This window comes from Ranitomeya imitator, chromosome 4, assembly GCF_032444005.1.
Source record: "Ranitomeya imitator isolate aRanImi1 chromosome 4, aRanImi1.pri, whole genome shotgun sequence".
Classification (NCBI taxonomy): domain Eukaryota; kingdom Metazoa; phylum Chordata; class Amphibia; order Anura; family Dendrobatidae; genus Ranitomeya; species Ranitomeya imitator.
The window spans coordinates 41947359-41956771 of record NC_091285.1 but is presented as its reverse complement, the minus strand read 5'-3'; positions in this window follow the sequence as shown (position 1 = coordinate 41956771).

The following is a 9413-nucleotide window of genomic DNA, read 5'->3' as shown; positions in this document are numbered from 1 at the left end:
TCTCCCTGAAGGGACAATTTGCGGGAACACAGATGACACTACCCATAATAATGAAGGTGATAACTTGCTGTTAGGAACCCCATTGATACCGAAAACATGGTCTCAAATGCTACACTGAAGAACAGGGCTTGGCTGTCTCTAGCATTCCCATAAAAAAATAAAAGGAGTGGTAATTTGTATAGGTGATAACTTGCCCTAACTGGGGATAACCAATATGGCAACCACTGCTGCACTGATTTGGTCTTCTGCTAAAAATGTCTCAGAAAACACATGATTTGAGCTCTGAAGTATTAATGCTGCAAAAAAATACACATATACATACAGTGAAGGAAATAATTATTTGATCCCACTGACAAAGACATGAACAGTCTAAAATGTTAAGGGAAGGTTAATTTTAACATTGATAGAATATCAAAAATAAAATCTAGAAAATCGCATTGTATAAATTATATAAATTTATTTGCATTTTGGAGTGAGAAATAAGTATTTGATCCCTCTGGCAAACAAGACTTAATACTTGGTGGCAAAACCCTTGTTGGCAAGCACAGCAGTCAGACGTTTTTTGTAGTTGATGATGAGGTTTGCGCACATGTCAGGGGGAATTTTGGTCCTCTCTTCTTTGCAGATCATCTCTAAATCATTAAGATTTTGAGGCTGTCGCTTGGCAATTCGGACCTTCTACTCCCTCCATTAGTTTTCTATGGGATTAAGGTCTGGAGACTGGCTAGGCCACTACATGAACTTAATGTGCTTCTTTTTAAGCCACTCCTTTGTTGCCTTGGCTGTAAGTATTGGGTCATTGTCTTGCAGGAAGACCCAGCCACCACCCATTTTTAATGTCCTGGCGGAGGGAAGGAGGTTGTCACTCAGGATTTTACAGTACATGGCTCAATCCATTCTCCCTTTGATGCGGAGAAGTAGTCCTGTGCCCTTAGCAAAGAAACTCCCCCAAAACATAATGTTCCCACCTCCATGCTTGACAGTGGGGACTGTGTTCTTTGGGTCAGAGGCAGCATTTCTCTTCCTCCAAACATGGCGATTTGATTTAATGCCGAAGACCTCAATTTTTGTCTCACTTGACCATAGCACCTTCTCCCAATCACTCACAGAATCATCCAGGTGTTTATTGGCAAACTTCGGACGGGCCGGCACATGTGCCTTCTTGAGCAGGGGGACCTTGCGGGCACCGCAGGATTTTAAACCCTTACGGCGTAATGTGTTACCAATTGTTTCTTGGTGACTGTGGTCCCAGCTGTCTTGAGATCATTTACAAGTTCCCCCATGTAGTTTTAGGCTGATCTCTCACCTTCCTCATGATCAAGGATACCCCACGAGGTGAGATTTTGCATGGTGCCCCAGATCGATGTCGATTGACAGTCATATTGAATTTCTTCCAATTTCTTACTATTGCACCAACAGTTGTCTCCTTCTCACCCAGCGTCTTACTTATGCTTTTATAGCCCATTCCAGCTTGGTGCAGGTCTATGATCTTGTCCGTGACATCCTTAGAAAGCTCTTTGGTCTTGCCCATGTTGTAGAGGTTAGAGTCTGACTGATTAGTTGAGTCTGTGGACAGGAGTCTTTTATAAAGGTGACAATGTAAGACAGCTGTCTTTAATGCAGGTAACTAGTTGATTAGGAGCGTCTAACTGGTTTGTAGGAGCCAGAACTCTTAATGGTTGGTAGAGGATCAAATACTTATTTCTCACTGCAAAATGCAAATAAATTTATATAATTTATACAATGTGATTTTCTGGATTTTATTTTTGATATTCTATCTCTCAATGTTAAAATTAATCTAAAATTATAGACTGTTCATGTCTTTGTCAGTGGGCAAACTTACAAAATCAGCAAGGGATCAAATACTTATTTCCTTCACTGTATATACACGATCCCAGGATCAGTACAAGGAAAGTGGCATACAGAAATGTGTTTGCAAAATAACTCATCTTTTCAGGGAGGTTAAGGTAATATAGACTATGAATGACAGTTTAGAACAGATTATGCTCTGCTCACATGTTCCACCAGATTTAAAGGGAGAAATATCTTACACGCTGAACTATTTTTACTATCAAAATGACAGACACCTTGACGAAACCCCAACAGACCCTACTGTAGGTGAGTGAGGTTTATCAGTTCATATTAGTATGACACAGAGGTAGAACTATATCCGTAGCAGCTATAGAAGGTGCTAAGGATTCTGAGTCTTTAGAGGGTCCAGGATTCCAGGCCCCCAAAAAAGTAATTCAGATGCTCTGCAGCAGAACCAATACAGATTGCTCAGATAATTGTGCAGCCATACAAGATTCTCGCTCCCTGCCCCACACTGATCTATCAGTGCAGGGTAGGAGAAGAATATGTAAGGGACCTGTATGAAAAAAGCATATCACAGAAAAGAGCAGGAGACAATATGTCCTAATTAGCTGCAGGACCTCCCATGTGATCGCAGGCATGAGATTGTGTGCTTATGTGTGTGTGCACAGCAGTACTGTGTGAGAATGTGTATGCATGTGCAATGCCCCAAAATTGTCAAAGCTGCAGTATATGTGCCCTTAAGATGTAGTGGAGCTCGCTGCTACATCATTATATTTGCACAATGTCCACATGACCCTGGTATTGTCGAGGGAGTAGTCCTTCACCGTAAAATGCCCCCCACCCATCTATCCCCACCCGTGGCCCTACCATTCCAGCCCACGAATAAAAACGCAACCACCGTAATTCTTTGGAATGATATAGGCCACAGTAGCCTTTTTTTATTAAACATATAACAATAAATACATTATAACAAAGCAATAATAACATTTTCAAAGGCTAGAAGGAGTCCTTGGAGCCCCAAGAATCTGGTGATTGACAACCCATACCGCGAACATACTTAACACCAAATTTACTCCCAGCCGATCAAAACCCTGGCTCAGGAGCACCAAAAACCCAAAAGAGGGTTCACTGTTCACGGTAAAAAATCCCAGGAGATCCGGCCACCCCTGCCGGAACTCCCCAACCACCATTCACCAGATTCAAAAGATACCAACACTAAAACAGAGGAGCCATATGCCAAAATGGATCCCCCAAAACCAATTTTTACCAACTCCCAGGACTCCCCCCAGCCACCACGGCCACAATGACCCAAAAAAAAACAACCTTGCCATTTAATGAGCAAACCTAAAAAAGACCCCCTTTTTTTTTTTTTTTTAAAGAAAAACAGTAATAGGGTGGGAGGGCGGGACTGCTCACGATCCCCAGAGAGCGGGAAGTGACCGTTCCCTCCCCCAAATCCCATAAACCCCCGGGCCTGAAACCTTCCCCCCCACTCATTATCATAATTCCTACCCCTCTCCCCCCCCATTGTCATGCAGGCCTTTGCCTACGCCGTGGGGGGAGGGATACTGCTTCCCCCGGCCTTTTCTTGACCCTGGTATTGTCGACGGAGTAGTCCTTCACCGTAAAATGCCCCCCACCCATCTATCCCCACCCGTGGCCCTACCATTCCAGCCCACGAATAAAAACGCAACCACCGTAATTCTTTGGAATGATATAGGCCACAGTAGCCTTTTTTTATTAAACATATAACAATAAATACATTATAACAAAGCAATAATAACATTTTCAAAGGCTAGAAGGAGTCCTTGGAGCCCCAAGAATCTGGTGATTGACAACCCATACCGCGAACATACTTAACACCAAATTTACTCCCAGCCGATCAAAACCCTGGCTCGGGAGCACCAAAAACCCAAAAGAGGGTTCACTGTTCACGGTAAAAAATCCCAGGAGATCCGGTCACCCCTGCCGGAACTCCCCAACCACCATTCACCAGATTCAAAAGATACCAACACTAAAACAGAGGAACCATATGCCAAAATGGATCCCCCAAAACCAATTTTTACCAACTCCCAGGACTCCCCCCAGCCGCCACAACGAGAGGCCCTTTGAAAACCTCAAAGGCCCGAGACCCCACCACTCCGAAAAAATATGGCCCATTCAATGCCCTCCTGAATAGCGAGGGCCCAAAAGTCCATTCCCACCGCATTCAAATGGACCCCATCAGCCAACCAAAAAACCCCTTCCCCCTTTTCGAGTTCGAAGTGCCGCACCGCCACGCCACTGTTCCTAGCCACAAAACCGGACACCGCCCGATTGACCTTTATTAGCTTTATTCAACTTGTCCAATGACCTCATGTTCCTCCACCATTTCCGCGGCACGATTTCAGACCAAACAATGGTCAAACCGGGGTACAGGACCCACAAACGCAGACAGTCCTGCTTAATGTCTTTTATCAAATCCCGAAATGGGCGGGCACCCAAATCATTCCCCCCGACGTGCAAAACTAAAATATCAGGAGGCCTGTCCAGCCGGACACTGTCACTAATTTCTTTTAAAACTCTATGCCAAACCAACCCCCTAAAACCCAACCAACGAATTACCGCCACCTCACGATCAAAGCCCAATTGCCTCCCTTCGTTCCGCACGTCAACCCGCTGCGCTCCCCAATGGACATACGAATGGCCGAAGATCCACACCAACAAAGGCGAGGAACCTGAAAAAACATAAAGCAGAACTCAAGATCAACACCCAAACCCAACGGCCAAACCACCCCCACCTACCCAAGCGCACCTTGATTCACGGGCGCACATAACTCCGATATCTATCAGAATGCCACCTACCGATGCGCTGAATTGCCGGAACCCCAAGTCCCCCTAACGCCGCTTCCGTCGCTGCCCCAATCCTGAAAGAGTGAGGAGCAAAACCTCCCCCATCCAACCCCAGCAACCTGATCGCCTTTCTAAAAATCACTGTAAACTGATACCGGGACAGCAATGAACCATCCATATGACATAACAACGACCGATCACGACTAGGCCGCAAATCCCAAAAATTTGACAGACAGGTAACCGGGAACATAACCGACCCCGGAACTGCACCTAACACAATCCTACTACCCCTACCTTCCTGATCAGACTTAGACCGCCGCAACCACAACTCGACCCTGCCTGCCGATAAAAACATGTCGCGAGCCAACAGACCTCCCACAACATTCTTACTAGGAGAAACCAACTTACCCACCCGCAAAGCCCCAAAAAAGGCTAAAGAAAAAGCCAGCCGAAATAAACACAATTCAAAACTCGACACACAGACCGAAGGCAAGACCCCGCCCAAACCTTCCAACAGGCTGAAAGACACGGGACGTCTGGCATCCAACCGCCGCGGCCGCCACCGAAAACCCTTTACGGCTTGCTTTACCAGAAAGGTCTTAGTTAAATCTGATTGACCACGTAATTTAAAACCAAATGCCAAAGCTGACATAACACGTGAGACCTTAGCAGGAGACCAACCCGCCGCAGCTCCCCGACTCAACCAAGACAACAACACTCCAACTTGCTCCTGCTCGCTCGGCCTGCGCCCAACAGCCCCCAACAACTCCACCCACTCCAGCCAAGTAGCCTGGTAAGCCTCCCACGTTCTGGGAGCCAACGACGACTTGATCAACGCCTCCGCGTCTCGGACACCACAAGCCAAAGCTCTGCAGGGCATTCCAACCCAACGACCTCCGCATCCGGAGCCAGCGACCGAAAATGATCGAACTGTGAACGAGAGAGAGAATCTGCTATGGAATTGTGGGCACCAGGAACAGGTGACGCCGTAACATGCGCGTTCAATTTCAAGCACGCCAAGACCAGCTGTCTCAGCACCTGCACAACAGGGGGCGATGAAGCTGACAGGTTGTTTATCGCACCAACCACCCCCATGTTATCGGAGTAAAAACGGACACGCCTGTTCTGAAAAACCTGCCTCCACAAATGTACCGCCACCAAGATAGGAAAAATTTCCAAGAGAGCGATATTCCGAACTAAACCCGAAGAAATCCACGATGCGGGCCAAGATGCTGCGCACCATTGCCCCTGAAAATACACACCGAAGCCTGACCCCCCGGTGGCGTCCGTAAACAAATCCAACGACTCGTTATCAACCACTCCCTCCTGTAACAACGACCGGCCATTGTAGTTCTGCAAAAAACTACTCCACACCGTGACAACCGCACAAAATGATGAGGAGCCCGAACTCCTGCCGTAGCCATGGCCAATCGCCTAGAAAAAACTCTGCCCATGGGCATAACTCGACAAGCGAAATTAAGCTTACCAAGGAGCGATTGTAAATCCCTCAATGACAACTTCCGTAAATGACAAGCCCGCAACACTTCCTCGCGCAAACTCACAACTTTTTCAATGGGCAACCTGAACTCCCACTGAATGGTATCGATTACGATACCAAGGAACGATAAACACGTGCTCGGGCCCTCCGTTTTACCCGGGGCCAACGGAACCCCGAAGCGACCCGCCACCAACTCAATCACTCTCAAAGTCATCCTACAACGGTCAGACCCGGCCGGGCCGATGCACAAAAAGTCATCTGGATAATGAATGACAGAATCACAACCTGACACATCACGCACCACCCACTCCAAAAATGAACTAAATGCCTCAAACAACGCGCAAGACAGTGAACACCCCATGGGCAAACACCTATCAACAAAGAAACGATCCTCCCAAAAACAACCCAGCAGCCGAACGCTGTCTGGATGAACCGGCAACAAACGAAAGGCGGATTCTATATCTGTCTTAGCTAGCATAGCTCCTTTTCCAGATTTTTTAACCCATTCCACCGCCATGTCAAACGACGCGTAAACCACCGAGCAAAGCCCAGGATCAATCCCGTCATTAACCGACATACATCTGGGATAAGACAGATGCTGAATCAAACGAAATTTTCCTTCCTCTTTCTTAGGCATGACCCCAAAGGGGAAACCACCAAATCCACAAAAGGCGGCGGCTCAAACGGGCCAGCCATGCGACCCAATGCAACCTCCTTCCGCAACTTTTCGGAAACCACATCGGCGTGTAACAAAGCCGACCGCAAATTCTTCCTAACACAGGGAACATCGAAGGGAGGGGCCGGGATTACAAAACCCCTCTGAAAACCTGACAACAATAACTCCGCTTTCTCCTTATCTGGGTATCTACTTAGATAAGGGACCATCCTTTCCCACCTCACCGGTGTCTCCCCCATGGGAATTACCGCTTCCTGGCCTTCCTTTCCCCTTTTTAAAACATTTTGCGGCCCCATGTGTGGAGCCGCTACAATGGGAACACAAGTGCTTAAATTTGCAGTTAACACCGAATCTACACTGACCTTCATTAAACTGCCAGCAAACCCCCAACTTCTGGCCCCCTCCCTGACTGCCGGAACTAGAGGACCCTGCGGAACCGGACTGAAAACCCTGGCCGGAACCTCCGGCCCCCCCGTGAAAGGGATTGCCAAACTTGTACTGCGCCATCACCCGCAGCCATAGCCCGATATCCTTCTGATCCCAGCGAATTGCTGGCCGAACCGCTTTCCTCTGTCTGAACTGCTCATCATACCTGAGCCACAACTGACCACCATAAACCATATGAGCCTCGCTAATCGAATCCAGATAACAGAACAGACCCGAGCAATTCTCGGGTGCCTTTTCACCAATCACACTAGCCAGAATCGCAAAGGCCTGCAGCCAGTTACTAAAGGTCTGAGGAATCAAGCGCCACCGCCGCTTTTCCTCATCTTCCTTTTTACCCTCCTCCTTTTTCTTCTTATCCAAATTAAATTTCTCTAACGGAAGTAACGAAAATATTTTGACGTATTCATCCTTTGCAATCTTTTCCTTAACTTCCTTCTTAAGATGCGCCCCCAACGGACCCTCAAAACAAACATAAACTTCGCCATGGGCCCTATCATCTAAATGCACCCTACACTCCTTTTCTTTCTCCATCTGCACTGAAACCGATATCGGTGCAGGCGCCGCCACTGGCGACACCACTGTCCCAAAAGCCCCCACCTGTGGGCTCAACCAAGCCCCCAAATGTCTCTGCGCGGACATACCCTGCTCTAATCTAGATAACAAACCCTGCACGCTACCCAAAAGCTCTCGCACCCCCGCTGCACCTATGTCACCCGCCACCCTCTCCACACTACTAACCCCCTGACTTCCCATTAAAGCGGGCGACGCCAAATTAGGAGTACAAAGACAGGACACAGACGCATACTCGCCGGGCTGCAAGGGGTCTGTGGTCCCTCCAGCCGAAGTGCTGGCATCCAGACGTCCCCGACTCGCCGTATCCAGGAAAGATCCACCCGAATCCAGACGCTGATGAAGGCCCGGGAGGTCCGCTTGCGTACCCTGTCCAGGTACAGGCACGGCAGGTAAGGGGTCCATGCTCTGAATACCAGGAGAGAACGGTGCCTGCGTGGGTGAGCTGGCAGCGCACCAGCTCCCATCTACCCCCGCGCCGACCTGCTGCAGGAGAGGGCCCTGCCGCTGAAGATCGAGCCAGCCCGGGTCCGTCCAGCCTTGGGCCGCCCGCCCCGCCGTCACTCACCGACACCGCCGAACTCCCAGATGCAGCCGAGGCAGGCCGCGCGGCAGGAGCATCACCGCTGCGGCCTCCGTTCCAACAGGCCCCAGGCGCTGCCCGGCGCGCCGAGGCCCCGCCCCCGCCGCACTGCGAGGTGTAGGCCTCCTAACCGCCGCTGAGCCCCAACCAGCAGATGGATTCCTCCCAGGCCGGGGCCGTGCCGCCGCTGATCTTACCGGCACCCGGCCTGGAGGGTCCCGAGCGGGGCTCTGGCGCCTTCGGGGGGCTCGAGGACCGGAGTCTGGGGAAAGGCGCTCGGGGGGCCGCGTCCTCCGAGAACGCCGCTCCAGCGGCGCCGCCGCACCGGATGATCCGTCACCGCCGGACGGCCCCGCACCGTCCGCCATGATGCGGGCCACCTGTGCTTGAAGCCAGCCGGGAGGATGAGAGGCTGCCGCCGTCCTGAGGCTCTCGAGGATCGTATCAATGCCAGACATCTTAAGGTATGTCTGCTCACGATCCTCAGAGAGCGGGAAGTGACCGTTCCCTCCCCCAAATCCCATAAACCCCCGGGCCTGAAACCTTCCCCCCCACTCATTATCATAATTCCTACCCCTCTCCCCCCCATTGTCATGCAGGCCTTCGCCTACGCCGTGGGGGAAGGGGTACGGCTTGCTCCGGCCTTTTCTTTTCCCTTTGCAGATAATGTACATGAGAATTCATTACATCGAAGTGGCTTATTTATGCAGAAAGTTATGCATGTATTATATTCTGTTTTCAGTAGGTTGTAAAGAGTTAACAAAGCAGTCCTGATTACCATATGTGTCCATAAGGTCACGTGGTTATACCTAGTGATGAGCGAATATACTCGTTACTCGAGATTTCTCGAGCATGCTCGGGGGTCCTCCGAGTATTTTTTAGTGCTCTGAGATTTAGTTTTTCTTGCCGCAACTGAATGATTTACATCTGTTAGCCAGCATAAGTACATGTGGGGGTTCCCTAGCAACCAGGCAACCCCCACATGTACTTAT